General features: G+C 47.6%; 1 protein-coding gene across 4 annotated transcripts in view; it reads right to left on the bottom strand.

Annotated features, from left to right (window-relative positions):
* The window catches only part of LPP (LIM domain containing preferred translocation partner in lipoma), a 631,758-nt gene that overhangs the window by 572,009 nt on the left and 38,355 nt on the right, over window positions 1–21,394 (bottom strand). Inside the window, exon 1 of one of the 4 annotated variants that reach the window (XM_031453087.2) lies at window positions 7,490–7,632. The exons of the other annotated variants lie outside the window; for them this stretch is intronic. The gene's annotated coding sequence lies outside the window, so the exon portion shown is untranslated. Of the gene's footprint in view, window positions 1–7,489; window positions 7,633–21,394 lie in introns of those variants that run through there. 4 annotated transcript variants of the gene reach the window in all.

Here is a 21,394-nt window from a genome sequence, read left to right as displayed (position 1 = left end):
GTCAGGTGCCCTGCATTCAGAGATGCACAAAGTGAACATCTGCTAACATCTCCTGTCCTTCCGAAAGCACAGTGTATGGGCCCAGCAGACATGGGCGCTGACTCAGACATGCCTTGAGCTCTCAAAGAGCACACAGGCTCAAGGCAGACTCACTCAAATACACAAGACAGCAGGAAAAGTGTGCAAAGTAGCAGCATATTCAGTGTCTTTTAAGGGTCACGAAGAGCTCTGTTGATGATGACTTCTAAACTGAGCCTGAACGCCCAAGAGGACTTCCACGAACAAGAAGGAGGGAAATTGGCCCAGAGAACACGACGTGCTAAGGCCTTGAGACGAGTTCAGGGTGTTCTCGGAGAAAGTGACTAATCTGGTGAGGCCAGAGGCAGAAAACATGGAGGGATGCGGTGGGACGGAGGCTGGAAAGGAATGCTGTGGCCGGAACATGGAGGACCTCACGTGCCCGGCTAAAACACTGGCTCTTGAGACTTATGGGTATTGTATTTTGGAAAATGACACGTGAGAGAGTCAAATGGTAGAGCTTTTGGAACTGAATCCCCTTCCACGGTCAGCTTCCAAGCACAGCAAGGGTGGGAGTGTCTACAGGAAAGCTTCCTCTGGGACCCCTTCTCTGTGGTCCCGCCCACAGAGAGGTCAGAGGAGGGGGTAGCCCTCAAAGCTGCCCCAAACCCACACTTTCCCTGACCCTCCCCTCTAGGCTGGAACTCTCATCCACAGAAGACCCAGGAAGGAAACCAAGCCTCATGTTCCAAGCAGGATGCCCACTCTGCCATCAAGGAAGTGCCAGCACTATCCAACTTGATGAATCAGAAGAACATGGGCTAAACACAGGCTCTAGTCTCTTCCGTGTCACTCACGAAGCAGGAGCCAGAGGCCAATCCAGCACGTACAGTGTGTGCTCAAAGCTCCATATCACAGAGCTCCCAGCCAGGCCTGGCACCGCATGACTGGGGCCTAGAAATGAGCCTGCACTGATGCCACCAGTGAGATTACATAGAATCCTTTCCCTTAAAGGAGACTTTGTGGCAAGTCCCAAATGTCAAAGGCACAGAGAGATATAATTTCTTTCCTGCCCGTAAAGAGCTCCCAGTCTAGAATGAGAACTAAAACATAAAGTAGGAGATGGCAAGTGCCAGAGAAGCACAGACAACCATACACATTCTCATAACGCCCCGGAGGATTGGTGTGATTCTTCGTACCCACTTGACAGATGAGGAAACTCATCAGGTTAATGGACCCAACAGATTGCACAGCTAGGGAGCATCACAGCCAAGATTCAAATCCAGATCCCAAGCCTATAAGCACCCTACTCTTAACACTTCCTTCCCTCAGAATATTATGTTGTGAGTTAGAACAGAGAACACCGAGAGCACTTCTGGTGTGGGGGAGCATGGATGGTGAGGAGCGGATGGTGATCAGAGGGTACTTCATTTAGAAGGTGGCATCGTTGCAAAAGTTAACAGGAGGAGGAGTTCTATGGATGAAGATGGGGGAGGTCATCTCAGGCAAAAGGAACAGCGTGAATTACAGCATGAAAGAGAATGCAGGGTCTGTCTGGGGATTGGCAGGGCAGGCAGCTGATTTAAGAATGAATGGGTGGGACCATCCAGGACACTCACGTTGGACAGTTACTGCCGTCTGGTTAAGATGAGTCCTCAGTCCCAGGGGCAGGAGTTTTTACTTAAATGCCCCAAATACTAGGAAAATGTTAAGAATGACAAAATAATTGAATCTATGGTCAGGGAACATACAGCTGAATATACCAGGAAAATAATAAATGTTTCAAAGCAGGACTGTGACATGGTCTCAGCTTTACTTGGGATTCTGTGCTTCAGTGCGAAAGCCACACATTAACCTTTCAGGACCTGGGCCAGGGTCAGGAATAATGGGCCTTCAGGTCCTTGAAGGTCAGTGTAAGAGGGACACTGTACCCTGTGGAGGTTTGGACTTCAAAACCTGTCTCGTAGATCTTGATCTTCTTGAAGAGAGTTTCTACAGATCACTAAATGAATTCCAGGCCCTAGCTGGAGCATAAGTACCCCCACCCGCACCACCACCACTGCTGATGAACAGAGCACTGAGAACAGGACGGGAGGTGTAAAATAAAATAAAATTCTGAGCCAGTCACTTCCTTTTAACGAAGGCATGGTTTCCTCATTTGTAAAATGGAAATGATCATACTAACATAGCTAGGTTATTGTGAGCATTAACACTAAATCTGTGAAATTAAATATAAGGATATGTGTTTCTACATGCAGGGTGACATGTTTAGAATAGGTGCTCCCCTTGAAAGCCACCACATCGGTAGGAATAGTATAAAAATTACCCAATCCTCTTGGAGAAGTATCTAAATCTGGAATTGCCAACAATTTTTCCCCTTGCTGAAAACTGAGCTGTATTCCCCAGGCAAGTCATTACATCTTTTTGTGCCAAATTGTTTTCATCTTTTAAATGACCCAGTAATCCCACTTTGGGCAATATACATAAGGGAATAATCCAAAAGGAAAAAAGAAGGCAATTTGTTCGGAGATGCTATTCAGAGCGCTATTTCTAGCTCTTTATGTATCCCTCTATTATAGCACTTATCTCACTGTGCTGTAATTATCCACTCCCCTTCTACACGCCTCCAAATTATCTTTGAATCCATCTCCAGCACCTAGCACAATGCCTGGCATACAGTAAGAACTCAATAAATGTTTGTTGACTAGATGAATGGGTAATATGAGAGAAATTTTAAAAGAAATTCGAGTGAGCAAAAACAAAGCATTGTTTTTAAGAGATGATGTGAAAGAGTTTAAAAAAAAAAAAAAACTGGTAACTATAGACTGCAAACTATTTGTGAAGAAGCCTCCAGAGTGAATTTCAGAGGATACAGTTTATGATCTCTGAGCATCTCCAGGCTTAGGTCGACCACAGTACAAGACCGACACCTAAGGGCATGAGGTCTCATGCTAGGTCACTTTGGCCTGAAGGCCAGAGCACAAGGCTGGGTCAGGAATCTAAGATTCCAAATCTGACTTGGCCACTATCTTACACTGACTAAATCACCTAACCTTTCTGAGTCCAGTTTCTCCACTAAAAAACAGAGTATTTACAGGAAAGCCCAGGCCCATTAAAAGGAATTGGAGGGAGCAGGCAAGGGCCAGCAAGTGTAAATTCAAGTGTAAATGAAAGAGGAGGGCCTGAGGGGGCCCTGAGACCACGGTCCCCAAACCAAACTTTGAAACACCAGCTCTTCCAGACCCCCACTGAGCCTTCCAGTGTATAGGGTGGTTGAGGCTCCTCACCACGGAGTTTACAGGAGGCAGGAGTCTCTGCAAGAACAGAGGACACATCAAGGAAACACAGTATGTTAAATATGGCCCACAAAGTCAACATCACTCCGAATGTTCCGTATTCTTGGTGGGAAAGAATGCTTTATCCAAATACCCAGAGAGAGCAAAGGAAGCGGCTTGTTCTGCGGGGCTTATTTTGGGGCGTTCCAGCAGCTCCCAGCCAGGAAGTCGGAGGCAGGAAGCCACTGCCCTCCATTCCCTGGCCAGAAGCTCAAGGTTAGAAACCAAAGTGGGGAGCGAGCAGTCAGACTCAGTCCGGACCAGCGGCAAGTCTGGGCACCCCCCAACTGCACGTGTTTTCACCTGGGTCAGGGTCTCTGGGATTTCTGCCCACTCGAGTTTGACATTTCTCTGGAGGAAACTGGGCTTGACATCCTGTAGACAATCCCCGCCAAAGCACCACATGAACCCACCCGCTTTCTCCGGCTGCACCTTGCCGCCCTAATTGCTGTCACCTCCAACTCTCACCTGGATTATTGCGTCTCCTCTCCTTCCTGCTTCTACTCTTGCCCCTCCTTGCAATCCGGGTCCCCCACAGTGGTCGGAGCGATACTGGTAAACATTACTCAGACACTTCCCATGACCCCTCAACTAGGGTCCAAGCCCCTTCCCCAGCTCACTGACACCCACCTGCCCTGCCTCGCCTTCATCTCACACTTCTCCCTGCAGCCCACTACCCCCCAGCACACTGGGCTCCTCTGTTCCTCAAACAAACCCTTTCCTACTCCCCACCCTGGCAACGGGCATGCCCTCTGCCTGCAATGCCCTCCTCCACGCAACTGTCATTCAGAGCACAGCTTCAACATAACCTCTGGGGCCCTGCCTCCACTCCCTCACAGGCCGAGCACCCTCTGTGAACCCTCCTGAGTGTCACCTACCGTTCTCTGCTGTTTACTTGCTCGTGTATGAACTGCCTCCTCCACACATACCTACTAGATTGTAAGTTCCAAGGGATCACTGTTCTGTGAGTCTTTTTCTTCACTCTAAACCCAGGACTGGATCGGCGCCCATAACAGTACGAGGCACGTTAAGTGGGAATCCAATAAAGATTTAGTAAAACTAGAGGAATGCGCGCCACAGATGACAGAAACCTTCACGGTTGCTTGAAGGCAAGCAGCCCAGCACCGCGGCTAACAGCCCGGGCTTTGGAGTCCGCCGTGGAGCACTGATGCGTGCACGCAGGAGCTGTAGGAGTTCAGGCAAGTTTCCGAGGTCTTACTTTTCTCAGGTAAAGAGGGGACAAGCGCACTGCCTTGTGGGAATGCTGGGAGAACTGGAGGAGATAAACCATGCGGAGCGCCTCGAGCCAGGCTCGGCAGGCGACACGTTCACTGTCATCAACTACAACCCCATCTTCCAGCTGGGAAAACTGAGGTTCAGAAAGGACCATGCATCATCACCCAAGGTAGACACTGAGTCTGCAGCAGAGCCAGGTTACAAAATCCCATCTTCAGTCTCTGCTCACCAGGAAGGAGGATGGAAAAATAAGGTGAAGGAAAGGGATAAGGGTTACAAGAAATAAGAGCCACACCTCTCATTCCATTTGGGCTTCACATTTGGCTCTGAGCTTCCCAGGCGCCTGTATAAACCAGAGGAAAATACCTGAGTACGTACAGTCCTTTGAAACACCTGGCTACCGAAATGCCCCAGTAATGTGCGAGGAGGTGTCACCATCCATGAGAACCACCCTGGTTTTTCACTCTTGCCAGCTGAATCCTGATCACGTGCACTCTGAAGTCACACTACCTGGGTTCAAACCCCAGCTCCACTACTGACTGTGAGGCGCTGGGCAACTTACTTAACCCCACAAAGCCTCAGGTTCTTCCACTACAAAATGGAGGTAAAAGGTAGTTCCTAAACGGATACACAAAAAATGTGATCTATATAATGTATGTATATATACAATGTATTATTATTCCAGCATAAAAAGGAAGGAAGTTCTGACATCTGCCCTCATGGATGAACCTTGAGGGCATTATGCTGAGTGAAATAAGCCGGCCACAAAAGGACCTATGCTGTATGACTCCACTTCTGTAAGATACCGCAAGTAGTCAAATTCATAGAGACTGAAGGTAGAATGCTGGTTGTCAGGGGCCGGGGGAGGGGAGAATGAGGAGTTACTGTTTAAATGGGGACAGAGTTACAGTTTTGCAAGATGAAAAGACTTCTGGAGACTGGTTGTATGACATGTAACTACAGTTAACTCTACTGAGCTGTACCCTTAAAAATGGTTAAGGTGGTAAATGTTACATGCAATGTACCAAAATCAAAAATAAAATTTTTTAAAAAGTACCGACACACAGGTAGCTGTGGTGGTAGATGAAGGTAGGTCAAGGGCTTAGCCCGGCGCTTGGCACCCAGAGAGGAGTCCGTGCACGTCAGCTCCCCTTGTTCACAGTAACAGCGTTCACATTGGCACTGCCGACCCTAGCCCCTTAGGTGCCCCTGTCGTCAGCACCGCAGCGGGGAAACATCGCAAGCCTTCACCCTTCAAGGTAGCCTCTTCCCACCTACTGCCCACCTGGGGAACAGCGTCTACAATCACAGCCCTGACGCAGGTGGGAAGGAGGAGACAGGTTTCTTGCAGACTCCTGGGCAAGTCCCTGCCTTCCCAGCGCTTCAGAGCAGCTTGAGAGCGGCCTCCCCACCCCTCCCCTCCCGCGGACCACACAAACTTGGGTCTCAGAGCACAGTCTCTCTCTATTATGATCTGCCACCTAACACCGGGAGCATCAAAGCACTTCCCCAAAACACGTCTCCAGAGTCTTCCCTGCCTTGGAGAAAGGGGCCCCCAAGCTGATGGGAAACTGGTCTAACTACAGAGTTACTGGTGACAGCCATGTAACATTTGGGGAACTGAGATAGGTTGGTGCCCTCTTGGTCTCTGAGGAATGCTGCTGTCACATCAAAGAAGGCTAAAGAAGTGTGTGTGTGCGCGCGCGCGCGTGTGTGTGTGTGTGTGTGTCTAAAATCTATTCAGAATCAGGGCTCACCTCTAAATAGGAATTACACTCCAGAAATCTTGCAGCTTCGGAAACAGCGGGAGAGGCTTAGAAGGAAAGCCTTGCTCAGTGTCTTTCATGACCTGTGCGTCATTCTCCCATGGGAGAAACTGAAATTAAGGCTCTGCTAGTCAGCTCACCCTTTTGGACAAGCTATCGCCCCCTTTCAGGAAAGAAAGAGATGCAGGCAGCAAAGCAGGTTGGAAGATAGCAGCTCACACTCAAACAACATTCACATGACCCAAAGCAGAGAAAGGTAAGTAGCAACCAGAGAAGGGAAAGAAAGTAAAATTAAAAAAAAAAAAATTTTTTCAGGGATCTGAGTCCATGTAACATGATACAAAGAAGTCTGACCTGGGAGAAGTTGGTTCTAGTTCTCAATTTCTCACCAATTAGATCAGTAAGTGTGGACAGCTCTGACATCTCTGAGTCCCAGCTTCATCTGCCAAATGGGCTTCTTCTCAGCCTTTGCCTAAAGGGGCAGCTTCGGTGTAGTGGAAGGAGGAATGACCCGACTGTGAAAAAGACCTAGGTTGTAACCCCACCTAATTAGCCTGGTGAGCTGCGCTCCTGGGTCCCCCTCCCCGCCCACAACCACACTGTAAAATGAGACAGATCAACTGCATCTAAGACCCCTTCACCAGTCCATCACACCTACGCAACGTGCCGCACACCAGGCATTCACTGCAGACTGTGGATGCTGTGCAAATATTATACAGCAACATTTTGTATACTCTTAAGTCCGACCATAACTCTGTTTTTCAAGATAAAACTGTCTCTCCCCAAATGTCCACAAACATCCCTTCTGCCTAACAATGTTGCTCTGTCCCTGGCGATCAGACAGGCAGCAAGTCACCAATACCTTCCTCCCCAACTCAAGCCAGGCCTCAGGTGGGAGGAAATAACTGTCTAATATTTTTACATACAAACAGAATTTTTCCTCAGGCTAAGCCCGTCTCTAAACCCCACGGTGAGAAGTATTCCCCTGGGAAAGCAGCTGTCCACACCCAAAGGAAAGGAGCCTGCGCTCCCAGCCACATGTCCCGTCCCCAAGCAAGCCACCCAGCCCTCGGGACTCTGAGCCCCCCGTCCGCAGACAGAAATGCCACTCGCTCTGGCAATAATGATACTCACGCGCCGTCAGGCCCCACAGGCAGCCGGCCCTCCGCTGGCCCTCACTTGCTCTCACACACCCTGAGTCCCACGGCAAGGAGGTGGTCCCCAGGCCTGAGGGGAACAGCACTGAGACATTCTGTCCTCGGCTCCCAGAGCAAGGGGCAAAGGAATGGAGGGGGAGGGGCGGGGGGAGGGGGCGACTTTGTTTCTGGAAACAAGAATTCAAATCCTGCTTCTCCTAAACCCTGAGTCACCTCCTTCCCTTCCAATAGATCAGTGTGGTGGGTAAACATTTCCATATATGGAGAAGCAGGCTGGAGGAAGTCAGAAAAATCACCCTTCTCTCCTCTGGCACTTGAAGAGCATGCCCCACAGAAGACAGAATTCCTTACTCGGAGCAAATGATTAACCCCCAAAGAAGCAGGGTCTCAACTATTTCACAGGCTCTCCTGTTACAGGGGGAGGGCTCCCCTGCCCAGACAAGGAAGTCCCTGGTTTGAGAGGCTTTAAGTTCACCAGGAACGGGGCCATCTAGAATGAAGCTACATTTCTGAGGTCAATTTACTAACTCGAGGGAGGGGGAGGGATTCGGAAGATGCACCTGAAGAATCCAGCTCCCAGTTCTTTAGCGGCAGATGGGCCCTGAAACATCCCTCGGGCCCCAGCCCCTGACCCCCTTGGGCTATAAGTTCTCTTGGGAACTTAATGTCCTGTGAGTTCTTTATAGGATAGACCCCAGGCAGGAAGACCCAGGACAAAACCAGACTTCCAGAGAACACCGCAGGGGAGTGAAGGGACACAAGGGTGAGATGCCTGATTAAATGTATAAGATTATTCCCTTCGGTTTGTGAGATGAATGCCAATCTGAAGGTCCAGAAAAGCGTTTGATAACTGAATTGAACCAGTGAAGTCAATCAGGGATGAATTTGGTCTAAAATGACTCCAGACTTAATTAGAAGAGGAGAAAGGAGAAAGAGGTGAGATGCTGGGGGAAATGAGAATGTGGGGAGGAAGGGGTCTGTTCAGAGAGGGAATCCACGTCTTGGCATCCCAGTGGTTCTGTTTCTTAGCACGATCTTGTTCTCCTATTGTCCGCAAAGGCTTTCTGTGGGTCAGATGAGCCATTTTCCAGAATCATCACCCACTAGCTGGCTTTTGGGCCCCCAACATAAGGCTGCTTGTTCTTATCCCCAGAGGATTTCCAACAAACAAAAAGCACTGGTCAGGGAGCCAGGGTTTCCTAGCCTTAAGTCCAGATCAGTCACTCCATAACACTTTGGATAAATCAGTTCTCCTCTTGCAACTTATTTTCTCTCATCTACAAACTGGGTAGATATCCCAAAATTGTCCAACTATGGGCTCTAAAAGCAGCTTCTACCCAGGCTGTCGAAATAGTCCTGCCAGTAATTTTGATCACTTCTTTTCTATTTTTGCAAGTGTGCCACCAGTACATGAAAAAATAGCAAGAATTTCTTATTTATTGCATGCTTAACAAATGAACACAAATATAAGTGACTATTCAATGACGTAAGGAAACAGGATCAGAAAACCTTCCACCACGTGCCATAATCGGAACTCAGCACAGAATTCTTGCCACTGCAGTACTCCCAGGAGGCCCCAGCCGCAGGCTTGAAGACAGTAAAGAGATGGTCCTCATTGGTTTTTTTTTTTTGTTTGTTTGTTTGTTTTAATTTTCATTATAAACAAACCCTTGTGTTGAGGGCTAACTTTTAACAGACTGCAGCGAGGGAGCTGCTCTGCCACGTTCGAAACCCCGACCGAGATAGTCCTCATTTGTAACTGAGACGAGACCAGCCATCAGACTTGGCGGTTCTGTAGAAAGACTGTCCTTTCTTCAGGAGCTCAGAGTCCCTTTCGGTATTCTAACAGGAGCATTTCAGTAGAGGAAAGAGCTATGCCATGGGACATAGCAGCCCAGGGATGGCCTGGGAACTCTGAAACAACCAAGGTCCAAGGAGGGAGCTGCAGGGAGAGGCATATAAACCAGAAAGGAAGGTCTACAGCCACCCTGCGCTTTGCTAACAGCATGTGAAGATCAGTCTCCACATCCATAAAAGGGCCCTTCAGCCCTCAACGCATATGTGAATTTCTTCCTCTTGACCACTAAGCACCCCTGGCTCTGGGACCTCAAGAGCCATAAAGGTCGCTGAACCCAATGTCCCTCCTACTTATGAATCCCCATGGCATCCCCGAGGTCTCCATGAGGTGGAGATCATTATCTCCTGCAGCTGTAAATTCCGTCTTTCCAACAGAAAGTTCTTCCTTATATGGAAAGAAATATGGCTCCTGGGCCTTCAACCTCTGGCTCCTTGTTCCGCCTCTTCGAACCATGCAAACAGCTTATGTCTATCTCACGGGTTTGGAATTTTTGTCAGTGAATTTCGGATATAGGAATGAAGTTATCCAAGATCTTATCCCTCGGTCACTCAGGCTGCTTCCTGATCACATCACACCACTAACTCCTAACGTATCTGTTGCCAACTTGAGATCCACCCTTTTTGGGTTTTTCCAGTAAGTGTTCGTGCTACACCACCCATTCTGCACATGTACGGCTGGCCTTGTGCGTTCACAAGACATACTCTATTAAATCCCGGTCATTGAGAAAAGAGAGAACACGGACCTTCGAGATCAGTTCTTCATCCACCTCAACCCCATCACTCACACCACATTCCCACCCTTTGTGAACGAAGCTCAGGAATGCAGACCCCACTCCCAGTTCCGCTCTCCTGCTCCCCAGCCCCGCCGGACCTGAAACTGTCTCCAGGATACAAGGCTGTTCCAAGGAGCATTAAGAGAGAGCTCTGTAGGAAAAGAGGACCCTGCCAACAAAAGTGCTCTCAGAACATCAAAGTGGCCTGCAGGCAGGGCAGCAGGGACAACTTGCTGATCACAGGGCGGGGAGCTCGGGATCCCTGACAACCATTCTGGACCTCAGTGTCCTTGCAAAAGGGGAGGGGGAGCAGGAAGTGTTCTTTCCTGCCACAGTTCTGATATGGCACTATTTGGATTTAAGGTGCATGCAGTAATGATGTCTCAGATGAGCAGCATCCTTCACTGTTTAGCAAATAAATGCTTTCCCAGACAGTCTCATCTAATCTCTACAGACATCTCCCCACTAGAGGTTTAGACCCAATGAAATGATAGGAAAACTGAGGCTCAGAGAGGTTAACTGTATTTCCAAAGTCACGCTGACAATAAGTAGTAAAAAGAACATTGATTTAAGAGTTTAACTATTTAAGATTCCACTTCCAATTCTGCCACAGACGAAATGTATGAACCCTGGCCAACTGTTTGAACTTTTCTAAACCTCAGTTTCTACACCTGAAAATTAGAGATTAAAGTAGCCCCTCTGCCTACCTCTCAGAGCAGTTATGAGGATCAAATGAGATAATTCCAGTGAAAGCCGTCTGGAAAACCAGGAGGCGTTACAAAAGCGTAGGGGATTATTGTGTGATTACTTGTCAATGACCGTGCATCCCATTACAAATACACAAAGCAGTGAGGTCATTCTCAAGACAAAGAAACATTAAGGCTCTGGGAATTGAAGGAAAATGATTCAATGTTCTAAGGGTTTTGTCTATATGCTCTTCACTCGTGCAGCTGAAACTCAGCAGCAACTGTCAGATTTTCAGCCGCCAAGTCACAAATGTCTAAAGGACCACTCAAGACAAACTCTCCTTTTTCAAATGCCGGGCCAAAAGGAGGTAACAGAGATGGGCGTTGGGAAGACCCCCTGAGAGTCTCGGTTCCGGAAACGTGACCTGCCGTGTTTTCCTTGGAGAAGTTGTTAGAAACACAGGCTCCAGTCTCTCTGCAACAAGCCCGTGGGGAAATAAACCTACCGTCCAGAGCTATTTACCAGAGAGCACGAAGAAAGCTCCCGAGCATGAATTAATCAAGGGCACAGGATATTTCAAGTTGCAGATTCCAAAAGAAATCTCCAACCCATTAAAGTCAGCCTGGCTCACAGAGGCTCCGCCTGGAGTTCAGGGAGCCCAAGCAGCAGGGAAGCACATGTACATGCTGGAGGTCCCGCGGCAGGGCACCAGGAGGACAGAGGGCACCCAGGAAGCTCTGAGAGCCCAGGTCCGGCTTCCCTCAGGGCTCTCCCGACACGCTATGCATCAGGATTCTCTTCAACATCTGCAAAGACCCAAGACATTAAGGTCATTTAGGAGGGGCCAGGCCTTCCCCAGAAATCCAACCCCAAGGCTGATGAGTGCACAGCTCAGTGAGGACTGTTTTCCGGTTTGCATTTTTTCATGTTTCCCTGTGCTTAACGTTGGAGAAAGGCACTAAATCAGTGTGTCGCCTAGATGTGCAATTCCAGCCATAAGTGAGTGCCTGCATCCTCAGGGATGCTACGGCAAAGGGCTGTGAGATGCACACAACTTCAAGGAGCTCACAAACGTGGAAGACAAAGGCTGACCGTAACCCAGGACAAGAGACTTCAGTAGGGTTCCCCTCCATGGGAGGGACGGACTTCTGGGCCAGCTATTAAAAGAGGGTAGGACAGGACAGGGAAAAGGGGAGGCAAAGGAATAAAGGACATTCCAGGCAAAGGAAAGATTTGAGCCCAGGCAATAAGGAACTATGTCCCGTGAACAACAAGCTTAGAGGATATGCGGGCCACTGGCAGGAGAGGTGGGCAGGTGGGTAGAGACAAGCACAGGAAGCCAGCAAGGTAAACTGAAGCCAAATGACTGTTGTAGGCTGGGGTAACTGGATTCCATTTCTAGAAGCAGAGTGGTTTTTTTTTTTTTGAGAAGCCATCTCTGATCACACCATTGGTCGGACTTAAAAATTAATCTCTTTGGCTCCTCATGGCTAGATAACAACAATAGCAACTACAATGTCTTTAATCTATCCTGAGTACTGTGCTCAGTAGGCTGCAGACACCGTTACGTTTAATCCCACCAGCAACCCTGTGGACTGGGCAGCCTGGCTCCCTAACACAGAGGAGGAAATGAAGGCTTAAAGAAAAAGTAAACTGTGCCAGTCTTAGACATAGGAAGTGCAAAAGGCCAGGCTTAACTAACTCACAGTGCAGATGCAACCCCTTGCAACTCTAGACTGAGCTCTCTAATTTCTAACCCTCTTTGCTATTGTCCAGGCCCTCCTCAACCCATTTCTAGGAGATAGACTCATCCTCACTATCATACATAATAATCCTGTATAACAAACGTAACGATCACCAAAAATAGTTGACAAAATTCCTTATTTGCTTCCATCTCCCCACGAAGCCTGTGGAATCAGGAAACTTGCCTGTGTTCTCAGCGCTGTGCACACAGTGGACAATCAATACTTGCACGTTACTCAGTTAGACAATGTCTTTGAAGGTTCGGCCAGGAAAATAACACAGTACTGGCTGTAATTTCTACTCCCTTCTGCATGGAAATGGAAGTGATCTCAACAAGGGTCCCAAGGCCCAAAGGGGAGATGTAGCCAAGTTAAAAGATAGCAGTCAGAGCCATTCAGGCGCTGCATGACCTTGAACCTGCTGCGGTGTTCCCGAGGTGCTTCCCCTCAGAGGGAAGTGGACAGAACACACATTTCCTTGAAAAAGAGAAAGCGCGCCTGAACCCTCACAACTGTGACTTGTGCTAAGAAGCCACTTTGCCTTCAGCCTTAGTGCGAGGATAAACTGGGCTAGCACAGTGGTTTTCAAACTTTCGCCCCCCCGGCAGTGAAGCTTTTCCTTTAAGCAAAATGCTTTGCAGGTGCTTAGCTTGTAACAAAGATAAAAGCCGAGCTGCTAAGCCTGGGCTCCAGAGCCCTCTTCCCTCCTACTATTCTGCCCCCTCGTCACCTCCCCACCCCACACTCCAACCCCAAAGCCCCTCTCAGAGTCTCCCAGGCTCAGAGGAGCACAGCTTGAAAGCCTGCAGCCTCTGAGCACTTCACAGTCCCTTCCAGCTCTGATTCTGGTAACCTCCGAGGTCTGAGATGTTCCTCCTTGCCAGGTAGCTCTGCATTTTCAGCAACGAGACAGGCAATACATAGTGTAACCGGGAAGAAAGAGGTCTCGAATCAGAAAACCTGGATGATAATCTGTTTAGAACCTGTGTTCTCACACACACAAGTTATTTATTTAAATATTGCTAAGCCTCATTTTTCTCATCTATAAAATAGGAAATAATACTGTTATCGACTTAATAAGGCTTTTATGAGAATTAACTAATTATTAAATATGCATGAGTTGCTGAGTAGAATGCAACAAAAATACTGGGCTATGACTACTTCATCTATAAATGTATCTACGCCCACAGATGGAAAAGCAGGTAGCACTGTGTCCAGGGCAAAGAAGATGCTCAGTCAGTGACAGGGGTCCATTTCTTCCCTTCCTTGCTCTCTTGGACATTTTCAATCTAAATAAACAATCTGACGGCAACAGAGAGCTGGAGGGAAGGATGCATTTTGTGTCCTCAGCACTGTGGACACAAATTCCCTGTAACTCATTTTTCAAAATCTTACATCTTGCCTCTGGAAACTTTGAAACTCATGGCCATCTTAGGCCTCCAAGGATGTCAACCAAGACAGTCCAGGTTGGAGAAAGTGGGTCTGAGAAAACCAGTGACCTAGGTCATGGGTACAAAAGAACATGTCAGATCTGGCATCCCAGCACCTGGCTTCCACACCGACCAGTTTAGTGGCTGGAGAAATCCCACCTGCTCTCTGGGCCTCAATTTCCTGGTCTGTAAAATAGAGATGAGACCCATCCCGCCTTCTGCCTCCCCATGATGTTATATAGAGCCAAGGAGTTACTGGGTGTGAAAACTCTTGACAGCTTCACAGCTCTATACCTGTACAAGTAATATCATTTGTATTACAACCGCAAGTAAAAAGTTGAACCACTGAAAAAAATAACTTAGAATGTGCCCAAAACTTGAGAATTACCCTGTCCTGAGGCCCCTGCTCCAGCTACAAGATTCCCTGTCTCTCACCCAAGTTTTGTCCCAGGTTCCCTGAACATCCTGAGGGTGCTGCCAGATTAACCCCCAACTTCACAGCTTTTCCAGCCAACCCCTCATCAGTGCTGTGAACTGCACTCAGGCCAGCACTCAGGGCCTCCAGGACGAGCCTCAACCCATCTTTCCAGCCACATCTCCTATGACATTTGCGGGGTGAATCACTGGCTCCAGGGAAGAGTGTACACCCAGTTTCCCCCAAGTCCAAAAATGTGGACTCCATACTTCCCCCCATGGGCATGCCTCCAAATCTGAGTGCAAGATCTCCTTACTGTGCAGTGGGGAAGAGGGACCCTTGGGAGTGTCCTGCGATCCGAGTGTGGTCAGCAGTGTTTTCACTGTCCCATCCTTTCTCTAAAGATGGTCCCACCAATTACTGGTCCATAAATACCCACATCATGATAAGAAGAAACATTTCTGTATTTCTTTGTAAACAAAGCTCTTCACATGCTCCTCTTTTTAAATGCTTAATGTGAGATATGAGCATGACACCCATTTCACAAATGAGGACCCTGAGGGCCCAGAACACAGTCAGCAGCTGAGCTGACAGCCAAGCCCAGGGCTTTGGCTCCAGAGCTCTGCACCACACTCTCCCCCAGGAGCAGAGTGCAACTGAAACCCTAGTAGAAGAGGTGCCGGCCTCCCAGCCAGCTCACTGAATGGCCCAGGGCACCTCACTTTCCTTCTCTGAGCCATAAAACGAGGGCTCTGAGGTCATTCTTCACATCTGCACGCCCCTCTCTTTCCCCTTGAAAGACTTCAGAAGGGAAACCTTAGAGAGAAACTAGCAAGGTAATGTCTTACCTATGTGTTTGGTCAATTCCATCCCGAGCTTTCCCTCCCAAAAGCCCAAGCTCATCCCAAAAGAAGGAAGAGGGACTGACCCGAGTGTCAAAAAGCCACCACGACTTAGGACAGCAGCATCACCACGCACACCGGCAAGCCGCTCCCCAAGGACCACTGCGGTCATGGTCACAGCGCATGAGCCTTGTCAGCAAACTGCTGGTTTGTTTGGCAATTTTTAATAAGCTCAAGATGCACAAGCATCTTAATGCAGACTGCACAGTGCACGCCCTACCCGCCTCACAGCCTGTGGGCTCCACAAGGGAGGGCGATGGAAAAACCCCTCTTTCCTTCAAGATTCTGGAGACACTAGCTTCTCTCTTTAGCACAGGCAACTACAACTGCTGCCTGACCACAGCACTCTCTCCTGGACGTAGAGACAGCATCTCTGCAGCAGGCCGCCATCCCTCTCCGGGTAGCCTCCTCAAGTCCAAATGCTGACTGCCAGGCTGTCCCGGGACCACAGGTACCTAGATCTGGCAAAACTCAGGCAGCAACTGGTCCAACTCCTGTAAATGATTTGTCTGGGGCATTCATTCAATCAGAAAGCTTCACTGATGTCCCCTTAATGCACAGCAAGAGGATGAGGCTACGTTTCTGCTCTCAAGGGCTCTGTACCAACATCTTAAGTGGCTTCCCAATGGCCACGGAATAAGTCCAAGTACTTTACCTAATATCTCAAGTTTATCAATAACTCAGACTCAGTCTTCTATTTCCACTATAAAGTACCCCCGCTGCCACCAGCACATATTCTTTTCAGACTGAACTCTTAGTTCTTGTTGCCTTTGCTTGACCTACTACCCTTCCCCACGCCAAGGTCAAATACAGATAACCTATACCTCTCTCAAGGCCTACCGAACGTTCTCAACTGGAATGCTGATAGTTCTCAACTTGGAAGCAAGGCAGTTATTTGTTCAGTGTCTCAGATGGTACAGGATACCCAGCATCTCTAGCCCGACCACTAAATGACAATGGTGGTCTGGCCTCCAGCACCGAGACAACAAAAAACACTCCATCACATTCACAGATACCGCTTAAAAGTGATGTTGCTGACCCCGACGGAGAATCACCCCCACAATGTCACCGGCATGAAACCTCCCTTGCGTCTCAGTCCCGCCAGAACAGCCTCTCTTCCCTGAACATGCTCAGCCTGCTATCTAGGACATCGATCGTGACCTTCCTTGGGGTTCTCACCATGTACTTGACATATCCCCTTTCCAGGGAAGCCTCCCATTGGGAGAATCCGTGACTTATCTCTGCCCACACTGCCAAATCTAGCCTGGCATCAGGCTCATAGTAAGTGTTTAATAAACATTTATGAACAAATTATGTAAACAAGACAACGGTCCAGGGCATGACTCTCAGGAGGAGAGCAAATTGAGCTGGAAAATTACAAATCAGCCGAACGAAGGAGAACTGTCAAAACGAAGGAGAACTCATCTCAGAAACTGAGATTGAGCAAATGGCCTGTTTTTCGGAATAGTAAGTATATTAATGTTATACGTTGCATATAAATAAACAAATATTAAGTAGAATAGTATACCTATTATATTACGGTATTATAGTTAATTGTACATATTAAGTATTTGGGGATGATAACTCTGGGTATTTTTTAATGAGCATATCGGTAGCAGATATATTCTCTCAATTGGCTCAGTCGGAGTTCCCTTACACCCTCTAAAGTGCCTTCCTGCAGCACAGAAGCAGACTACTAAAAACTCCATTTCCCACGCTGCCTTGAAGCTAGTAAATTAGGTTCCAGCAATAAAATGCACTTGTGTGAGACTCAGAAGCTGGAAGGGAAGCTAAGTCCTCCTGCTGCTCTTTCTTCTGGCAAGCAGCACCTTGGAATCGTGAGTCAAAATGCCACTCCGTCTGGCAGTCTCACGTTCTCCACCAAGTATAAGGATCCTGAGAAAAGTGTCAAAGGTCTCGGCAGGGCTTCATAACCCGTCTTCCTTAACTCTGGATTGTGGCCCTGGAATAAATTCTTAACTCAGTTGGTACAGATGTAGCCTCCTGGCTTCCACTGCTCCAGCCTTTCCAACAATTTTGTTAGCATCTCTTTCCCTGAATGAATCCCTTTCCGTTTGAAATTATGTGGCATTTCTTTCCTCCATTTAAGCCTGGACAGGCAGGAAGGGGAGAAAAATCAATAGATCAGTTAATTGACCATCTATTCGTCTAGTTCTGATCTGCTCAGGTAAGACCTATCCCTGTCTGCACCTAAGACCTTCTCCCTTGCCTCTGTGAAGGGGAGAAAAACACTCTCACTCTGCTGTGTTGAGCCAAACGGACCTAAGGGACGTGAGGAGCAGTGCCATAAACTAAGCAGAATGACACCGAGTAGTGTGTGATCAACAGAAACTCTAATTCCTATAAAACAAAGCATGCTTCTAGCATGATGACTGACTCTTTGCTGAGAATTTCTGGCATGACCTCTTTGTTTTCCAGATCTGCCACTGAACACTTCAGTACCTCAAAGGCATACCGGCTGCACACCTGGCCCATCTGCTCTGTGCAGCCCCACAGAGTAGGCCTCCAGGGATGTCTGTTCTGTCCTTGTCTCCTTATTTATAAAATAAGGATAAAAACAGTACCTTTCCCATAGGTTTGTTGAGAGGATTAAGTGAATCACTATGAAGCCGGCAGCTACAACAGTGACTGGTGCACAATTGCGTACTAAGTGTCACCTGGTGTGTAACCTAGAAGCTGACTTAGGGCACAGGTCTCAGTCCTGTTTTACAAATGAGGCAACCGAGACAGATTCTATGACTTTCCCAAGGTCAGATGGCTGGGAAGCAAGGGGCGGAGGCAGAATCCAAATCCAGCTCCATGGCCTCCCACCGAATCTGAAGCTCTCTGCACCTCGGCATCCTGCTTGCTAATATGCACACCTAATGGAAAAAGGCATTAAACGGGAGGAGGAAGAACAGCCCAGACAGAACAGGGCTGGACCTCAGGAGCTCTCTGGGCATCACAGGATAAGACCAATGTCATAAGCCCTGCCCTTCAGCACAGTCAGCTCCTGTGGGTAAAATTAGCTCAGCTCTGCTCCAGTGCTGCCTGGAGCCCGGAGGCAAGACTCACCCCAGGCACAGCACGACCTCACCTGACCCTCACTCCCAGGAAGGGTCGCTCATGCACCTCATTAGGGCCTGAGATGACTCATTTTTCTCTTTCCATCTCTGGCTGCTGAGGTCACCTCTCTGCTCTCCAGAAATGCAGCTCCAGAGGAGAGGTAAAGATAAGATGCAAGCAACCATCCTGCGTTCCTTCCCTCCAGGGCAAGGACGGCGTGCCTGCCTGCCACGCCAGCTGTGCGCTCGGGGAAGGAGGCTCTGCTGGGTTATACAGCCCCGCCCAGGACCAAAGACAGGCACTGGCCCAGATGGACCCCTGAGATTGCCCTCCTTATTTCACTCCAGTGATGGTGGTATTGACCAGGGAGGGGGCCGTTCCACATTCCTGTGTGCTGTAGAACGTGGCACACTGATGATGACCACCAGGGTCTCCTCTGCATCCTCCTAACCCAGGGCCACCAGACTTGCAGGCAGAGCTCAAAAGCCGCCTCTCCTGGGGGCTTCCTTGCTCCCATCCCTACCTGGCTGGAATTCCCATCACAACTTCCACAATGCCTTGTCTCTGCCCTTTTTTATTTAGCATTTATTTATTCAACAAATATCTCTCGCATACCCACATTGGACTTGAGGATAGAGAAATGAAAGGAAAGGCAACTAACTGCAATAAATAACAAAAAAATAGGGAAGCGGGGCTATCAGAGGTCACAGGTACATTCCAAGCAGAGGTGGTATCAGAGCAAAGGCACATGGAGCTACCTTGGTAAGGTGGGAGAGGAGCGATGTTTTGACAAGGAAACAGTATGCGAAGTCATGCAGGCTACAGAGAATCCCATGTCTATTCCTGGAGCACAGGCTCCATCTTGGAGATTAGAGATGAGGACGCAAAGAGGCAGGGGCCAAATTCCTAAGAGTCTTCTCTTATATGCAAAGGGTTTTGGATTTTACCCTGAATGAGGAAATCATTGAAGGATTTTCAAAACAGAGATTTGGCATGAATGGATTTGCATTTTTGAAAATCACTCTGGAAGAAAAGAGAATGGAATGGAGGAGCATGAGAATAGAAAACCAAGGCCAGTGGAGAATTACTGCAACCCTGTAGAAGAGAGATGCTGACGGTCTGAACTGAGGTGGGGCAGCAAAGGTGAAGCCAATAGCTAGGTATAGTTACCTGTAGTGGGTGGGTAAGAGTAGTAACCATGCTTGACTCAGTTAGATCTGAGGATGAATAGGTAGAAAGGTGAGGTTAAGGGGGAAGGAGTGAGGGGGAAGCATCCAGAATGAGTCCCAGTTTCCAGGCTTGGGTGACGAGTAGACAGCCGTTGATATCGTTCACCAAGGTGACAATGCTAAGAGACAAAGATAACATTAGATTTCCAATCAGAGCGTCCAAAAAGCACTAGAGTTCCAAACCCAATATAACCCCCTAGGAGTCATGAGCACCCAGACATAGAAGAAGGCTGAAAACAAAGGTCCATAGCTACGGGATGTGAGCAGGAACAAGGGCCATCAAAGGAACCTTGAGGACAGACAGAAATGGACGGAAAGAAAGAAGGAAAAAAGCAGTTAAGTGTCAGCATACCACCAAGGCCAGATCAGAGCAGGGCTAACAAGAAATGAATTTGGCCCCATCCGACTGGAATGGTCTAAGAAGCCAAAAGAAGATGAGGAAGTAGAGACAAGTGTAAAGACAGACGCAAAGAAGAGGGACGGCGTGTTGTCAGAGAAGGGCATGTGGGGACGTAGCTGACTCCCCTAAGAGACAACAAACTTGGAGAGCAGGGCTGCCCAAGAGACACATAATGTAAGCCACAACGGCAATTTGTCATTTTCTTGCTGGTACCATTTTAAAAAGCAAAAAGAAACCACCAAAAACTAATTTTAACAATATATTTTATTCAACCCAATATACCTACATTCATTTCATAAGTAATGATCATAACATTTATTAATAAGATAATTTTTATCCTTGTTAGACTAAACTTTTGACGTCTGGTATTTGACACTTGCAGCACATCTCAGTTTGAACTGGACCATATTTGAAAAGCTCAACAGCCACATGTCATTCTGATTTAATTTTGACGGGTCAGGACTCAGCATGGAAAGCTGGCACAGTGTGTTTTTTTTTTTAATATGATGAAGTGAACGGACAGGTGATGGATGGAAGTATGGATGGGTTGTCATTTCACTGAGAAAACTGGTGAAGTCTCTATGCTTCTTTGCCTTTATCAACTATACTTTAAATTTCTAGTCTCGGGTCATGGCTTAATATTAATATAAACAGCCTAACTTCCATTCCTTCTAAACTTCCTCTCTTTCTTTAAAAATGACAAACATTGTCAATCTCTCTAATTTTCTTAGAGCAAAACAACTATCAAACACTGGTCAGAAGATCTATCACTCACAATGATCTCAAGGAGGTCACTTTAACTCTCTGTGCCTCCATTTTCCCTGTCATAAAAATATATCCCCGACTCCACATATCTCATTGACTCATTGAAAACTCAAAATGGTTAAAACACTAAAGTATTACAGAGAAGCAAGGTAACACCCAAAACTTCCCCTGTATTATAAACACACATCATACAAAGTTATAATATAAATTTGAATCATGTCTACTTGCACACATACATAGATAAATAAAAACTCTGCGTGGTTACGTTAACATTAGTATTTTAATTTCCAACATCACAATTCTTCCTTTCTCCCTTCAAAAACCACCAGCCTTAAGTAGAGACTTAAATGTATGGGGTCAGGACATAGGCAAGCCAAGGAGATCGTATGGTTGACGGCTCAATGGCTTTTCCACAATGAGACACAGAAAATGTCCTGTGTGGGACTGACATCACTTACAGTTTAACAGTTAAAATTTTTTTCACTCAACCCAACTCCCAAGAGCTAAATGGTGATAACTATTTGATTTCACTCTTCTTTTTGAGCATAAGATAGACTATCGGGGGATATGATAAATGGTGTGAGGCTGAAATGAAGACTCCTTAAAGGCACAAATG

Source organism: Camelus dromedarius, chromosome 2 (assembly GCF_036321535.1).
Source record: "Camelus dromedarius isolate mCamDro1 chromosome 2, mCamDro1.pat, whole genome shotgun sequence".
Classification (NCBI taxonomy): domain Eukaryota; kingdom Metazoa; phylum Chordata; class Mammalia; order Artiodactyla; family Camelidae; genus Camelus; species Camelus dromedarius.
This window is presented reverse-complemented; position numbering and strand designations above follow the sequence as displayed.